Source organism: Pinus tabuliformis, chromosome 5_2 (genome assembly GCF_031772625.1).
Source record: "Pinus tabuliformis cultivar Carrire ecotype Pingquan chromosome 5_2, CPIR1, whole genome shotgun sequence".
In the NCBI taxonomy this organism is placed as follows: Eukaryota; Viridiplantae; Streptophyta; class Pinopsida; order Pinales; family Pinaceae; genus Pinus; species Pinus tabuliformis.
This window is the reverse complement of record NC_142306.1, coordinates 338,205,279-338,223,958: the sequence shown is the minus strand read 5'-3', so window position 1 is coordinate 338,223,958 and position 18,680 is coordinate 338,205,279. Positions and strand designations below refer to the sequence as shown.

Below are 18,680 nucleotides of genomic sequence, written 5' to 3'. Positions count from 1 at the left end.
GATGGCCTAACACAATGAAGGTGGTGGAGTAAAAAGGTCAAAATGGATAGAGTATTAGTTTTGAGTTCTTTTAATATAATAGAAAGAAATGTTGTTATGATAATTTGTCATGCCAAAAAGGCTTTAAGAGTGCTATCATGTTAAGAGTATTAGAGGTAGCATAGAGGGTTATAGTAATGAAGGTACAACAATTATAGCTAGGGTAATCATTATGAATAACATACTGATCATGATTAGGATAGTAGTTACAAATAATAGGGTGACTCATACAACCATGTACTAATATAATAGGGTGTTTTATTAGTCCCTGCCATCTGGCAATGGCCAGGGACTATAGTAATCGAAAACGAGGTGGTTGGCATTAATTGAGCTGTTTATTAGTCAGGTTAATTTGGTTTTATCAAACTTTTCAGGAATATATTCATCTATCCTCTTATTTAGCCTCTTCCCGAGGCAGAGGGAAGAAACCATATACTATATTTATAAATTTGCTTGCATTTGCTTGCATTTTGATGCTAAGGTAAAGCCTGGTAAATTAATGCTAACATTAGTTAATGTTAGTTTTCATGCATTTAATGTTATGTTAGATATATATGATGAATTAGAGATATATATCTCATTCTGTGAGTAAACCATAAAAATAGTCACATACAATTTGCATGAATAAACATACTCACATACAATTTGCATGAATAAACAAGTGGCATGTGAGTGAACAAGTGGCGAGTGATAGGAGGTTGTAAGTGGCTAGTGAAGCCAACGCATGCAGAGGTAGGTCTTTAGCAGGCTTTTTATTATCAAACCTGACTTCACAATTACAATTATATTTCTAGACTGCCTCACAATTCTTCACAAGTCTGTTTCAGAATTATTCCTGAACTACTTCACAATTCTTCCTCCACCGCTTCAACTGTTTTAGAATTCTTGCCTGGCTGCTTGGACTGCTTCACAAGTCTGTTTCAGAATTCTTGCCTGGCTGCTTGGACTACTTCACAAGTCTGCTTCACAAGTCTGTTGCAGAATTCTTGCCTGGCTGCTTGGACCGCTTCACAAGTCTGTTTCAGAATTCTTCCCCGACTACTTCACAATTCTTCATCCACCGCTTTGATTGTTTCATATTTCTTGCCTCACTGCTTTGACTATTTCAGAATTATCCATTCACAATTTTTCTTTTGCTTGTTTCACAGTTTCACAATTATTTGCTTGATGCACAATATATTAGCAAGATTCCTGTGAAATTACTCTCAGAATGTGAAAGAGTACAAAATTTGAAAGAGTAAGAGACTATTTGAGATAAATCACTAGTGGAACAAATCAAGAATTCAGGTTCATAAAATGAAAGCAGTTTTTCTTATCCAAGAAAATAAATAAATAAATAAATAATATATATATATATATATATATATATATATATATATATATATATATATATATAGATTTTGTATGCAAGAAAATATTTTTCCTTTTCTTTTTTGGTTGTATGCGCCTATGCCCAACCACTGTTAATTTCTGGTTTTCCAAGTTCATAAAATAAACCTCTACTAATTACTTGTTTTCTAGGTTCATAAGATAAAAGCAGTTTTAAATAAGAAAATAAAAATCTGTAATTGAAATTCACACTTTCACCTTTGCTTTGGGCACCGCCGCTGTCTATTTGCCTTTACTGAACTGTTACCAACTCCCACCGCTCCGTGCCTTAATACTTATCTTTGGAATTAATGCCCCAAACTGCCACGTTCACCAACTTCTCAGAGAGCTAGCTTTTCCACCGCCTTCCAGACAACATTCACTGGAATCACACTTGCTTTATTAATCTTACCTTTGTAGGCACTTTGACCTTTTTGCTATTTCTCTTCTGAATGATTCCCCTGGGTTTCTTATTGGCTTTCTCTTCGACCCTCTGCATGCCATCACTCCTTCCTTAGCGTCTTCGGACAACGAATTTCTTTGCTTCCATCCTCAACGAACTTCATCACATACCCTGATTGGAGGAAAAGGTTGAGCCCACAGGAAGACAGTCAGTTGGACAGGAACAACCAATCTTTTTCTAGGTTCATATTAATCACTCTTTTTTTAGGTTCATAAAATAAAATCGGTTTTACCTAAAATTCTAGGTTCATAAAATAAAAGCAGTTTTAAATAAAAAACTGTAATTTAAATTTAGTATTCTGCTAGGTTCATAAAATAAAAGCGGTATTTCTTATCTAAGAAAATAGAAAACTGTAATTTAAATTTAGTGTTCTGCTATTTTTCAAGTGATGAGATTCAGGAGATGAAAGCATTTTGGAACAACAAATTGTTGCTGCAATTCTTCTACTGTTGTGCAAAGAGCCCTGTCACAGAGATCAATATCAAGAATTAATGGATTCTGAATATTTATTCCCATCCAACAGGCTCAAGTAATTGATTAATTTGATATAAACCTAAAAAATGCTACATAGAATTCAATTTTCAGAAACTATTGGACAGCAGCCTTCCCAGCCACGTGTCTCCTGCATGCACATCGACCTGCTGAGAATGAAACAACACACACTCAGAAGAACACTCTTAAATATATTTGAATGTTACTAATAAAATATTTATATTTAAAAAACATATTTTGTTGAACTTAATGGTAAACTTTATTCGAATTTTATTGGAAAATTTGAACTCAAACTAAACTTTATCCTTGCCGAACCTGAATTCGAACCCAATCCGTGTCACATGGTTCCTGCCAAGTGCCACTTCACTCACTTTGCATTACTAGAATATTGTACACTTTACAACGCACATCAGGTAAGAGGGCAAATTGAATTGACTGCTTGCCAAATATGATCCATCATCATACTGCCCATGCTTCTATGTCTTCACATAATGGCCTGAATGGGTATACTGACTCGCCTTAAGTCTTGATCTTGACAAAATTTTGGTTGGGAACATTGATTTGATGAACATGGAAGCTTGCTAAAAGTTGTTGAACACAATTGCATACACACCTTCAAGAAAAATATTATGTATGAACAACAGTGCTCAGAAGATCAACCTATGAGCTCTTATTGCAATCACATAGAATACCATCAAAGGAGTACTGGGAATTCTGAGATCTCTGCACTCACAAAATTAACCATACAAAGAACCTCTTTGATCAATTCAAATGCAGCTAAACTCTCAGACCCCAGTCATTGAACTAAAGGAGGTTAATAAAATGAAGAAAATCATATGCACAAGCACAAATTAGAGGTAGAAACTAGAAAAAGGAAGCCACTTCCCGAGCAATCAATTAGGCACCTTGCCTCTAAAAGCGAATTTCGCAGCAATTGCAACCAAATATTCATGATCTCTGGGGAAGCTTTCTGTGGATCTTGGAAAAAGAGGGTGGCAATATCCTCGGTAATAAGATCAGTGAACTGCTGGATGACTGGGTCGATTATGGCATTGCCTGCTACCCTGGTCACCATCGTCATGGCTTTCTTGCTATTGCGAGAGATCAGCGCAGAGAAAAAAGAATAAGAGAATGTTGGGCGTATATCTGCGGCAGAAACTGCAGAACTGCTGAAGAGGGACTATGATGGAATGATGGATTGTGCATATATATATGGCTCATGGGTTGCCTCGAGCTAAAGCTAAAGCAAAAGCGTTGAATTCATCGATTCGAGATTAGGGATCAATCAAGAAGGATATTGCGGCTTGGACCGACTTTCCTGTGTGCGCTGCTTACTCCTTGTTTGGTCAGTTGGACCCGCGTAAGTCAATATTTCAGTGATCCTACTCGCCCCACAGGAATCACGCAATGCGCTTTCTTCCCCACCATCCCTGCCTGCGAGCCTAGGAGCGCTTAGCTTTGATACTGATGGTAGCATAGCGTATTCGCGTAGAAGACACTGAGGCAAGGAAGGGAGGTAAGAGTAGCAGCGACGGGGACAGAGATAACAGCAGTGGCAAAGAGAGTTTAAAAATTGATTGCATGTTTAGACAAGTGGAAAACATGCGCATCTTAACCTAGCACAACCACGATTACATACATATATCTTGGAAAGTCGCTAAAATTCATTGCATGTTCGCCCATTCTCGAATGATATTTAGAATGATTAAGTAGGAACTCTCACGGGTTTCGGGGTAATGGTAGGTAATCTTAGATGCGTCCTTAAACTCCTAATTACCAGTTTGTTATGGCGGGTATAAAAATGTTTATCGGTCAGGTGCGCGCCTGGTCACATTTCAAAAGCCATTTGTTAGAGCATAGGCATACTTTTCTTTGCCAGCTGGATGTTAGTTCACTGTATTATTTCTCTTAGGAGGGATTAAAGGAAAGGTTCACTTGGCATCATTCATAGGTCAGATAGCCTCAGCTTTTTTATGCAATTTGCCTCCACCCCTGTGTCTTTTCCAACTCGGTTAATGAGCTCTACTTACTATCGCTAAGAATATGCTACTTTGGTGGCATGTACTTGCTGCCTTCGCAGCCATACTTGTTAATAACGTAATAATCATGTATGGAGAAGGTTTTAATGAAAAGCGTGACTTAAAAGATAGAGATAGGATTTAAAAAATCTTTCAAAATAAATTTAGAGGTATTATTAATATTATTCAAATAATATTAATCATACAGAAATATAGAGGTAAATTATTTTAAATTAATTTTTGATTAACAAAATTAAAACATCAAAAATTGTTTTTATCAAACCGTCTATTGCTTTTGTGTAGATGGCTTTTAGTATCTTTATGAAATCCAATGCATCCTTGATAATAATTTGATTCATGCTTGTTGTATCATAAACTTCAATTGTTTGTTGTAGTTAACTCTTTCCTTTTAAAAACTGTGATTTGGTTGTTGTAGGTGACTTCTTTCCTTCTAGAATTTATGTGATCATGATAATCTGGGTGACTCTTTTCCTTCTAGAATTTGTGTGATCAGGATCCTATCCTCCATTTCTAGTTTAAATCATGAAACTTTTTAAAACCTTTCCCTAGAGAGGCTTCACATTGAGCATTGACTTTTTAGATGGAAGTATGACATTTTTTTGCAAATTATCAAAATCATAACGATTGAGTGCCTCTCTTCAAATAAACAGTAATGATGAGACCAATCAAATTTGAAAATTTCCTCAACGGGTCAGCAATTTGATTTATTAGGTTGTCCTCTTCTATCTTCTTCAAATTAATTACAAGATTTTGGAAAATATAACAATCACTAACTGGATTGTTTTATTAAGATTTTTTGTTAGCTAGTTCCCTAGTTTTCCAACAAAAATTTGAGTCTAGCTTGTGCGAGAAACTTGATTTTAACAATTAGACCTTTATTATTTTTTATTTCATATATGTGTGTGTGTATGTGTATATGTACACACACACACACACACACACATATGTTTTGTTTGGAAAATAAATTTAGGATGAAAGAGGGGGATAAGTTTTGCTTCATTTACCTACAACTTGCATCTTAGGTTGTTGAATTAATAGGGAAATAGATTCTTCTCGAGATATTACTTTGTTATGGAGTTTCAATCTATGATCATTTACCATAAATGAGACTCTTTCTTTATTAGTTTTCTTTATTCTAAGCAGCCATTGTCAAAAAATTCTTCAACTTTATAAGGGCCAAGCCAATGTGTGGTAAAATTTCCTTTAAAATTTTTGAATTTTTAATCAAATATTAAGGCCCATATGCCAACTTTGAATTTCTTTCTTTTCATAAATTTATCATTTCATTGTTCATTATTGTTGAATCAAAGTAGTTTGTTGTAAGTCATATTGTTGAATCTCATCTAGCTTATTTAGTTGCATAATTATTTGCTTCTATACATGAGTCAAGTTCATTCCTAATTCAAGTACAATTCAGAAAGTTTGAATTTGAATTCAATAGGAAGGAGGACTTGCTTACCATACACCAATTGATATGGGATGAAAATACTAGTAGTCTTTCATGTTATCTTATAGGCCCACAAAGCTTCTAGAATTCTATATGCCCAATATTTTTGATGAAGTTGGGTTATCTTCGTCATAATTGCTTCCAAAACCTTGTTTATATATTCCACCTACCCATTGGCCCATGGATGATAATGAGAATACTTTTGATTTCTTGTCTTATATTTTTCAATAATTCCTTACACAATCTTAGAAGTAAATTGTGCTCCCTAGTTAGTAACAATTTCCCTTGAGACCCCAAATATGAAAAAGATATCTTCCAATAGGAAATTGACTATTGTTTAGTTGCTCATGCCATATGTTTTTCTTCCATCTATATTTGGATCGGTTACTCACTATTTATTATGTATTAATGCGAATTATAATCATGAAGAAAATATAGAAAAAATAAAAAAAATCACTCGCAACCCATAATAACACAAGATATGACCTGGGAAATCCTTTCAGGCAAAAACCCAATTGGAAGGTGAGGTTATTATGCTCTCTCTTTCTCTAAATAGAAGTGGATGCAAATATAAATAAGTAATAAATGTGGATCATGGGCTACTACAATGCACAAATCCTCTATGTTTTCTCTCCCCCTTATATTTTGTTGACTACTCTCCTCATTTATGAAACATAATACACTTGAATAGAATGGAACTGCTTTCCTCCTATTGGTCGCCTAGTTATAACACTACTTGATAGCCTACTAGTAGTTAAGTTTGACTCCTTCAACTCTTTAGTTACAATATTGACTCCATTAAGTGTCCTCCATCATGATCATGTGGCTATGCCCTTTTCCATGAATAATGTGGGCTAACATGGAAGCCTATTGAATCATGGTGGTTAAAATAGGGAGGTTAACTTTTATGTGGCATAAATTTGACATATGTCCTCTAATTGAGATGATTCTTGCATCGCTGTGAGTGTATATATTTTTATAATAGTAAGTGTGGGTGTGCACCTAAGTGAGAAATTTTTACCCCAAAAAAACTTGATTTTATGCCTCAAACTGCTTTCAGAAAGTTTCAAACCCCCATTTTCCAAACTGGGAACCACTAGTAAAAATGGTCATGTGAGTTGATTCCTTCACTTTTTCCACTCAAAAAAAATCAATATGGATGAAAAATAATATTATGATACAATCTAGATCATACCTCCCCATTTTTGGAGGTTTATGGTCCCAAAAAGCTTCTATTGAATGAGGTGAAGAAATTATTCCCTAACCTTCTCTCAAGTGTAACATTTAGCTTTTCCAAGAAGTGCCTATTCACTACAATCTACCAACTATCTTGTTTCCCTTTTCTTGTAGTTCTATATCTCTTCTGCAAAATTGTATCCTCTATCAACTTTGCATGAGCATCAGTGTCAAATCCTCTACAGAAGGTAGGACATGTTCCTCTTCCTAATCTAGCATGGAAGGCTTATAGAGTTTTAGGTTCTTTACATTCACCACTAAGTAAGTGTTCATGTACGGGGGGGTATATTGATTAGATAGGAATTATATCCCACCTTATCTAGAACCTTAAAGGGGCTATATTACAGAGCCTTGATTTTCTTACAAGGACCCTGTAGCCTCTCCTTGTTCAATTGTAACAAATTTCTATCTCCCACCTTGAACGGATTCTCTATTCAGTGTTGATCATACCTAGCCTTGTATTTTTCTTTTGTTTTCTATAATGTCTTCTATACCTGTAGATGGTTCTACCTACTCTTTTCAACATTTTTTCCTACCCTTAAGGCATACCTTGTAAGATCCTTTCTCACTTCTCCTTTCTGACCCTATGTAATATCCAAAGCTGAATGTGGAAAATATCCATAACAAGTTTCAAATGGGGACTTACTAGTAGAAGTGCAGATTGGTATATTATAAGAGTGTTTTATATATACCATATTTCCATCCCAAGTCTTTGAATGGTTATGATTGTAACCCCTCAAAAGTTGCACCAAAGTCCGATTGACTACTTTTGTTTTCCCATCTATTTGTGGATGGAATGTGTTATACCTCTTTGTTGGGGTTAGAAATTGAGGAATTTTTTGCTACCAAACATCTCTTTTCATGACCCCCTCTAAACCCTAATTTTGCATCCCTATAGTCCCTTTTTGTATACAATAGTGGATTACTATGCTAAAACTATACAATAAAAAGGTCATGAGGTAAATTATTAATTTGTGCCAGAAATATATAGTTTAAATGCATTGATAAAGCTTAATCACTATTCTAGGGTTACTGTTGGGTGAAACTATGTTCGTTTAATTCCGTTGTAGTATTTACCCAACTATTTAATTTATCAATCTGAGGTCCGTAGACTTACGAGACACATGCACTATATATGCAGGACTGAAGTGGAACTAATCTAATCTAATCTAATCTAAATTACTGAAATCAAATTAAAGCATTGAAACACTAACTAGGAAAGCATGAAATTGCATAAAGTAAAATAAATACAACATGTGAAGAAGTGAATGGCAAACAACAGATATGAGCTCATGACAATAAAACTATGTCAAACTATATTACAATAACTAAATTACAAATCAAGAAAGAATCAAAGTTAATCTCCATTCTCTATTATTCATTATTCATTCCAATGAAGAGAGAGCACTCTCTTATATACATGAGGAAGATAACCTTTCCATAATTACATTCAAATATTCTCTCAATCATTCTCAACTAGTTTCCCATTATTACAAGATATCATCGCACAAATCTCTCAAACATGATCCCACAAATCTCTCATATCTTGGATAAGATATGTCTTCATGATTTTCTCCTTAGGATAAGATATGCTTCCATGATTTTTTCCTTAGGATAGGATATGCCTCCATGATTTTCTCGATACGCCTCCATGATTTTCTCGATATGCCTCCATGATTTTCTCCGTAGAAAAAGGCTTGCATAATTATCTCCTTGATATGGTGAAGGAGATATTAATTCTTCACATATTTCCTACATCACAAAACTCACATATTCTTGAGATATATATATAAAAATATGTACATTTTCTAATAATTAATCATAAATTCACTTATAATACATAAATGAATAAAATGGAAAATAAGAAGGTGAAACCCAAGTGTATGTAGGAAAGTGATATGATAACATGTTAATGGGATGATGAAATGTAAGGAAAAAGGTGGATGAAAATATGACATTTTTGAGTCCCAACATCCTCCCCAACTGAACTTGTTGCATGTCCTCATGCAACCATGCATGGGTATCTTTTAAGAACATTTGGCATATTGAACTTTGGCTTTACATGATGATGTCTTAAATGTTTCCAGGATATGTGAGAGACATTTAGTAACAATTTACATTTTCTTATGGTTGGTTCTTGTGTGACAACCATGAATATGGTTGGTTCTTGTGTGACAACCATGAATACAAATAATGTTGGTTCTTGTGTTAACAACATTCATTTCATTTTCTGTTCTCTTTTCTTCAATAATGTAAACACTCACTGGAAATCATAATGTGCATAAGAAAGCCCTTTTTGTAATATTAATAAAGCATGCCAATATTGCGTATGAAACAAAGTGCAACAAAGTATCATTGGAAAATAAATGTTGTTGAATGGTAAATGGAGTGATAGTGGTGAAGAAATGGAATCATGGAAGTGAATATGTAGTGAATGTAGTTCCCCCCCCCCCCCCCCCTCAACTGAATTGGTTGCATGTCCGCATGCAACTTAACATGGCGCATGAAAGGAAATGTAGCATGGTGAGGGAATTTTCCAAAATATTCAAGTTAGCATATAAGGAATTGCATGATTAAAGATTAGAAAACAACATACCTCTACTTACCCAAGAATGATGAAGTATGCAATAGGAATGTAGCTGCTGCTGCTGCTGGATCAGGAAAATGTGACTGATGTAACTGGATCCTGGAGAATGAAGGAATCTGAACTGCTGATGCTGAATCATGGAAAATGTGACTGATGTAACTGGTGAGGGAGTCATGAAAAAGTGTATAGTGTTCACCCGCTACAAACCCGATGGTACAATTCTAAACATGCGAATGAATGTGTCGATGTCGAGCATGAATAGAAATCATTGGATTACCGGCCATTGATGTATGCCATTAACCAATGCGAGGCAACTCACCATTGATGTCAATGAGTGCCAAGGTACTGGAGTACATCTTGCGAAGTGCGAATGGATATGTCGAGGTCGAGCCACTTGCAAGATCTGATGATCAAGGGACATTGATGTATTCCCATGATCGCCAGTGAGAGAGCTTGCCATTAAGGCATGCAAGCCTCTAGATACTCAAAATGAACTCTAGTCTATTTCCCAGATAAGGTGCTGGTGTCGATGGGGCAAGACTTGTTGAAAGGTGGGCCTTAAGGAATCCCACATCAGTCAACGCGAGTTTGTACAAAAAGATTTGGTAGGACTATAAATAGAAAGAACTCACGGACAAGCAGTGTGGATCAGCATGGCTAGGAAATCAAGGTAATGTGATCATGGAAAGGGAATGAGTTTTATTCAAAAGGCAAACTGAAAAGGATAAATGGATGTATGCGATTTAGAAAAATAGGCGTGCATGAAGTCGTGAAAGATAAGGAAATGGAAGATGGCTGCAACATAAGGAAGGTCTAGGCGTTTGGAAGGAAAAAGGGAAGTAATCATGACGCAAAAGGTGTGTAGTGGAAAATGTCATGATATGCGCAGTGACGAATTAGTTCCTTTAAGCGTCCAATGATGCATGTTTCATTGTGATTTCGAAAAATCACTTTGCATACTCTGAAAAACTTAGCACCATTCCTGCATAAAAATTGTCATTTTCATGTGCCATCTCCATCGATCATTCCTGTATGAAGTGACTTCAAAAACAAAATAGCTCATTTTCAAGAATTTATGAAATGTCCATTTCACTTGTTAGTATATACATCCTAACTCTTGCCCACAAATTCACAAAAATATCCAACATACTTTGATTTCCCCCCAACTAGAAATATTGCATGTCCTCATGCAATGTATTCATTGATTTTGCAATATTTTTTCAAAATGTTTTTATTGGCAGGAAAATTGATTTAAAACATTTGAAAAGGCTTTTGTATCTTTTTGGGGAAGTAGTTGGTGTTATGAAGTTTGATGTAAATGAATGAGGGCAAATTTTATTTGTTATTATTATTAGTTTTTTTTTTTTTTTTTTTTTAAACTACACTACAAGTCAGCAACTGTACATTATGCATTACAATAAGTGAGGCAAGTTTGAATAATTGAAACACTTCGTGTGGCCCGCAAACATTATACGAATCCCTGGTCTTCTTAGAATAGAATCGATGTACGCGGAGCAGGGATTGAATCTGGTTATTCGAAGGGCATCCCGAGGCTTTATATGCTGCTTCAACTCATATTCACTGCCGTGTGGGGCAGGGACCCAAGAAACGTCCACTGAATTGCGGATTTCCAATACACCCAACCAGTTGGATGTGGAGCTGTCACGCGGTTTAGCCTTGTTAGGGAGTCTTGAATCATATTCCCAATCGATGGCTATCGTTGTAACATGAACACGGAACGGTGGTTAAAGGCAGTGACCATCCAGCTGGAAGCCACCAAAGTGTGAGCACTGTGCAAGTTCGACATTGTCAACACAAATATCTTCTACTGGAAAAAGAACCGATAGAAATTTGGTGTCATCCAGCATCGCTCTGTCGATAGTCATGTGCCATCCTCATAATTTTATATAGAATCAAAGCGGTGCCATCCATTGCTACTGAAACAGTAATGTAAATCATATTTTTCAAGCCCTTACGAAACATATGAATCATTTTATGGATAATAGGCAGAACCAATCTGCGTTGAAAGAGCTGTTGCAATCGCTTTATCTATGAGTAAAGCCGAAAAAAACATCGGACCCAGGTTTGCTGGAAGCAGCTCAGCGAGTGAGAAAGCAAATGCACTGGTCGCATTCCTTTTGGTTTCATCGAATTGGAAAAACGAGAAGAGTAAGATGGAGGGCAGAAAACGGGTCTTTTTTTTATTACGGAAGTGTCATTGTTCTGACTCTTTCCCCGGGTTGGCAACGCTCATCTAAAGCTTTTGATAAAGCCCGAGGCTCCATAACTGTTGCACCACAATTCTGAGGCAGAGCCATTGTTATTAAAAGCATAAGTGGAGGCACGGGAGCAGGAGTTTTTGGAGAAGATGGTGCCCACGCAGTTCAAGTGTTACGGAGTGGCTCTCAAAACGCCGGAGTCGGAGCTCGATGATCAGACAGGACTTGAGTGGATTTACACAGCTGCAAGATATGATATTTGACATGCAACAATGCACAAAGCAAATGGCAATCAGCCTATCCACCTGACAAAGACTTCAAAGGACAGATGTACAAAACCGTTTTTATTCACGCAGTTAGCAAAATAGGGCTCTGAAGAACCACGATTTCCTCTTAGACCGTGAGGAATTTAAGCAAACGATTTCTGGGTTAGATAATTCGTTCTATTATGAAAAAAACCCATGTCTTCGTTTGTCTAGATTTTCCCTGGTTTGAACACAGACTGCTTTTTAAAATTGACGTTTTTAAAGGGTTGCGTTTCAAAACCTGTGAGGTGGAAGACTGAAACAGAGGAACATGAGATGGAGTCCAATGAATTGCTATCAGGGCAAGGATATGTAGAGGCAGATACAAGTGCTGGAAATACGACTGTTTCAAGCAAATGCGGACGAGCAAGCGGGAGATGCAAGTTGCAACCAGAGGTATTGAACGAGAGATAGCGTCACTGCAATTAGAGGAGAAAAAAACTTGTTGCTCAGATAAAAAAAGACTGCAAAAACTGGCAATGAGGCTGCCACAAAAATTTTAGCTCGCCAACTTATCAGGTTAAGACAACAAATAGCTAATTTGCAAGGTAGCCGTGCCCAAGTGCGTGGAGTGGCAACACATACACAGGCTATGTATGCAAACACCTCTGTTGCTACAGGGATGAAAGGTGCCAGTAAGGCAATGGCAGACATGAATAAGCAAATGGAGCCAGCGAAGCAGGCTAAGGTGATGCAAGAATTTCAAAGGCAGACAGCACAAATGGATATGACGACTGAGATGATATCAGGTTCCATTGATGATGCTCTAGATAATGACTAGGCTGAAGAGGAAACCGAGGAGCTTACTAACCAGGTGCTAGATGAAATTGGAATAGATATTGCTTCCCAGTTATCATCAACACCCAAAGGCAAGATTGCTGGAAGGAGAGCCCAAGGCGTTGGCAGTTCTGACGTGGATGACCTGGAGCAGAGGTTGGCAGCCCTTCGCAATGCCTGATTCGAATCCATAGATAAGAGATCGACGTTAAGTGCTATAGTTCGTTTGTATATGCAGAACCATGCTTGGATATAGATCAGTGAGGGGCATAGCATATTTGAAAACAAGTAGGAAGTCGTCTTCAAAGTGTCGTTCTGTAAATGAATTTATTAATGCCATGTTTCTTTCTAAAATAACGTTTTTGTAGTAGTCTGCAATGTGATCAGCGCCTTTCACAAATCATCGATGCGGCAATGCACAGAGGAAGAATCTGAGTCCTTTGTCCAGATTTTTGTTTATTTATGAGTGCGGTGATTGGCTGTTATTATTTTTTTATTTTTTTATTTTTTATTTTATGTTATGATTTTTTTTTTTATTATTATTATTTTTATTTGTATTTAAAAATCTAAAAAATGAAATTAACCTTATCGTTAAAAACAAAAAATGGTTAGTTTGTTTTTTTTTTTTTTTTTTTTTTTTTTTTTTTAAAAGTCTAAAAAAAAAAATGGAATTAATGCTATTTTTGAAAAACAAAAAAATGGTAATCCTATCTTTAAAAAAAAAAAAAAAAAGGTTAGTTGTTAAAATTAAATTTTTTCTTTCTTTTTTTTTCAATGAAAACTAAAGTTGAGAAAGAAACTAATTTTTTTTTTTTAACAAATGGACATAACTCCTTGGGTGATGAAGCATATTGCAAAACATTTATTTATTCCTGAAATTGGTGGCCTAAATCATCCCTATTTTCTGATCCTCAAGATCATACAAAGACGCAGGAGGAGAGCATATTTATTCTAAGCAAAACTGAAACCTATTTTCTGATCCTCGAGATCGTACAAAGACGCAGGAGGAGAGCATACTTATTCTAGGTAAAAGCAGAACTAAAAATGAAAGCAAAAACTAAAGCTGAAAGCCTACCTACCCTATACTAGTTAGAATTTACAATTTAGTTACGTGTAGTTAAACTTCCAATGAAGCCATTCACGTAGCAGTAGCAACAATAGATTCAATAGCAATTTGTCAAATGAAAATTGACAATATTCGAGAGTGGATGAGTCTAGTTGTTGTAACTGCAAATTAACTAAAAAGTTAAAAGATAAATCTAATCTAGTACTTACCTGGAACCATTGTTCGATGAAGCTTTGATAAGCACAGTTACTCTCACTCCGATCATGCTGTAACTTTTGTTCTTCTTCTCCAATTTGCTGCTCTTCTTCCTTGATCTCCTGTTTGAATGGTTGTTCGCCATTAGATACGCAGGATTCTTCAGACGTTGAGTCTTCATTTATTTCTTGGGGAGTAGTTGAACCTTTAATTCTTGTTAAGATCTCCTCTTCCAAGGAAGAAGAGATCCTAACTTCTGCAAGGATCTGAGTGAGTAGTTCCAAGCTGAAACTCATTGTTAAATCATGTTGAAAAAAAAACAAAGAAAATCAACACACACTAAAAATTGAACAAAAGGATCACAGAAATAATCTTGAATTCAATACTCAATTAAACCCTCTTACAAGGACTTCTTCATTAATTGAGTAATTGAATGCTTCAATTATAACCATGAACCATGAATTCATCACACATTCTTCACAGTTGCGAAAATCAAACACACCTGCAGAAATTGAAATTCACACTTGCATAAATGTAAACACGCCCTACATGCCCTGATCCATAAGAGGTCGAGCCCATTACGGTATCTCGAATGCGATGCGTAGGCTGTTCCCCACATCTTACCGCATTTAACACCTCGGAGTTAGGAACATGTCTAAACACACTTGCAGAAAAATCAAACTAAACTTCAATCCATCGTGCCTCCCCGGCAACGGCGCCAAAATGTTGGGTGAAACTATGTTCGTTTAATTCCGTTGTAGTATTTACCCAACTATTTAATTTATCAATCCGAGGTCCGTAGACTTACGAGACACATGCACTATATATGCAGGACTGAAGTGGAACTAATCTAATCTAATCTAATCTAAATTACTGAAATCAAATTAAAGCATTGAAACACTAACTAGGAAAGCATGAAATTGCATAAAGGAAAATAAATACAACATGTGAAGAAGTGAACGGCAAACAACAGATATGAGCTCATGACAATAAAACTATGTCAAACTATATTACAATAACTAAATTACAAATCAAGAAAGAATCAAAGTTAATCTCCATTCTCTATTATTCATTATTCATTCCAATGAAGAGAGAGCACTCTCTTATATACATGAGGAAGATAACCTTTCCATAATTACATTCAAATATTCTCTCAATCATTCTCAACTAGTTTCCCATTATTACAAGATATCATCGTACAAATCTCTCAAACATGATCCCACAAATCTCTCATATCTTGGATAAGATATGTCTTCATGATTTTCTCCTTAGGATAAGATATGCTTCCATGATTTTCTCCTTAGGATAGGATATACCTCCATGATTTTCTCGATACGCCTCCATGATTTTCTCGATATGCCTCCATGATTTTCACCGTAGAAAAAGGCTTGCATAATTATCTCCTTGATATGGTGAAGGAGATATTAATTCTTCACATATTTCCTACATCACAAAACTCACATATTCTTGAGATATATATATAAAAATATGTACATTTTCTAATAACTAATCATAAATTCACTTATAATACATAAATGAATAAAATGGAAAATAAGAAGGTGAAACCCAAGTGTATGTAGGAAAGTGATATGATAACATGTTAATGGGATGATGAAATGTAAGGAAAAAGGTGGATGAAAATATGACATTTTTGAGTCCCAACAGTTACTAATGAAATTTTTGCATGTCTTGACACCATTGAAGGGTACTTCACCCAGGGTTTAAGTGAGATTATGTATACAACTTCCCATAAGAAGAAATACCCGTGTTGAAAAAATGTAGCAAGAAAGGCTCAATTTGACTTTAGCCTTAGTCAAATTGAGTAAATTGGATTTCCAAATCAACTCGACAACTTGGAGGTATTTAACTAGTGTGGCATGGCTCTTGTCACTCAAATAGCTCAGTAAATTAGAGTTAGAGGTTTTGGAGTACAATTATGCATGTGTGATTGCTAAATTTTAGTAATCTAGTTCAATTATTTTCAGTTGTATTCAGTTAATTTGCCTATAACTATTATTGGAGTCAGTTGAAGATCATTTATGCAGTGGGACAATAGTCTAACTCAGAGATTTGTTAGTTAACTGATCAATCAACCCAAAATAGCTAGTGTGTGCAGAGAATTCAAGCTCCTCAACCGAAATGGAGATGTTAAGGAAGTGTAACAAACAGTTGTAAATTGGTTTGAGTTTACAAGTGTTGCATGCAATCAGTAATCAATCCTTGGGAATTGTGCAATCAATTGGAGGGAAATTACAATCACGTTTTTTCACATATTTCTCATTTTTTGTGTAGTAGGGCCCATTGAAAGTATGTAGCATGGGTACTCCTTGGATGAGGAATCGAATTCTGCATCCAACGAGTTTTGTCGCTCAAAATTTGAGTAAACCCATAAGGAGATAAGTTGAAAAAAATATTTTTTTCTTCTTTCCCTCTAAAATTTGATGATGTAATCTAATCTTATTTTATTATTTCCACTCTTGTTTTATAGTTTCCTTAGGAGGGCCATTTTAGACCTCAAAATTCCGCTAATGTAGAAGGCTAGGTGAGTTGATATTTGGATAAGTGTTGGCTAGAGTTGTTCATTGAGCATAGAGAACAATTATTGTTTTAGAGGATGATCTCAGAGCTTGAGCTAGCAATTGTAATAGATTATTTATTCATCTAATTAATGAAAATATGCTTGAGGGGCTTTTCCCAATCAGGTTCCCCTAGAAAGAACTATGTATTTGTGGTTTTTCTTATTGCATGTCTATGCATGTTGTTCTAAATTTTGAATTTCGTTTCGTAGATCAGTAGGGTATAATTGTGTCTCATGATTTTAGATTAAATTTCTTGAGAAGTTGCAATTATATAAAATTTGTACATGGTATCAGAGCTGCCGAAATCAAAATAGAACCAATATTTCGAACTTGTCTCTTAATAATTTTGAATTTTCATCTTTCTTGCAACAATTTTTCTTTAAGATTGGGGGAATGTCTTTCAGCTGACTCAGATTGGAGTATGCCCTAGAGGGTAGCTTGAATTTCATAGCCTGGAAGGATTGAATGGAAGCATTTCTCAATGAACATGGTGTGTTATAATATGTGAAAATTGATATTGTAAAACCTCCATGGTCAGATGCACAACATTAGCCCAATGGAAGAAGGATGTTGCAAAGACCAGGAGAATTATTTTAGAAGGTCTGTGAGACCATGTGGTCTGAAATATCCATGGGAAAGAGATACCATTTTCTATGTGGAAGCCACTAACTAAGCTATTCGAAAATAACAATGACCATAGAAAATTGAACCTAAAATACAAACTTCGAAACATTAATATGCATAAGAATGATATTATTCCGCAATTTCTCTCTAGGTTTACACAAGTTTGAGATGAGATTGGAAGGGTCGGGGTGAATGTTGCAGAAGATGACCTGGTGATCCTAGCTCTTCTAGGCCTTCCAAAATCCTGGCACAACTACAAGGACTCTCTAAATGGAAGGGAAAAATTACTGAATTGGGAAAGGTTGTGGTCCAATTTGGTTCAAGAAGAGTTAGGGAGAAATAACTGGGATGGAACATCATCCAAAGTTGAGGATGAATAAAAAATTTCATTGGTTGGAAAGGGGAAGAAAGGAATAGGGAAGAATACCCAGAGAAAACTTAAGTCCAACCAAAATAATAATAAGAAGAAAGACATGAGCAAAATAAAATATGTTAGGTCCCTATAATAGTAGTGTAGTCCCTTATTATTATTGTTATGTGCATGTAGTCCCCATATTGTTATTATTGTACCCCATAGAAGTCCACTATTCTTATTGTTGTGCCCTTATATTATTATTATTATGTAGGCTCTGAATATATTGTGACCCCTTAGACTCCTATATATAAAAATGAGGTTTTTTCATTTGAATCATCTAAGAATTATTCATTTATGGGATGTAAATGAGGTTTCCCCCTTGAAGAGGCTATTTTTCAAGTCGGTGATCTATCTTTTCTTCTTTTTTGTTAGTTGGTTGCCTAACATTTGGTATGGGAGCTTTGTATTCTAGGGTTTTGCTTCTTCAAACAAGACATCTTGGCGTTTTCGCTATAACTTATTTTTCTATGAGGCTTCAGAAGCTGAAATTTTTACCACGTGGAGTCATAATTGTGGTGAACTTCGTGTAAAAATTTCAAATCTTGTTCGCTATATTTTCGGAGATATGATCCATAGAAGTTAGGGTTTTTGCAAGCTCCAAAATTGAGTCTCAAACAAGTGACCTAGGGAAAATCGTCATAAATTTTGTTTTAGGCATCAGATTTGAACTCTGTAAAAAGTGGTTGAAAGTGAACAAACAATAGTTTTTCTTGTATCAATTTCAAGGCTGAAGGTCAAAAAAGTGGCACGTGTAACTCTGTACAATTTCGCTCTATTGAACTAGTCTATAACCAAGTCACCATGAGACATCAAGCATAAGTCTTTCTTG

At 35.6% G+C, this 18,680-nt stretch overlaps 1 pseudogene; it reads left to right on the top strand.

The window, feature by feature from the left end:
* The first annotated feature begins 12,557 nt into the window (after positions 1–12,557).
* LOC149158859 (vacuolar protein sorting-associated protein 2 homolog 3 pseudogene) lies at positions 12,558–13,178 on the top strand (annotated as a pseudogene).
* The last annotated feature ends 5,502 nt before the right edge of the window (positions 13,179–18,680 follow it).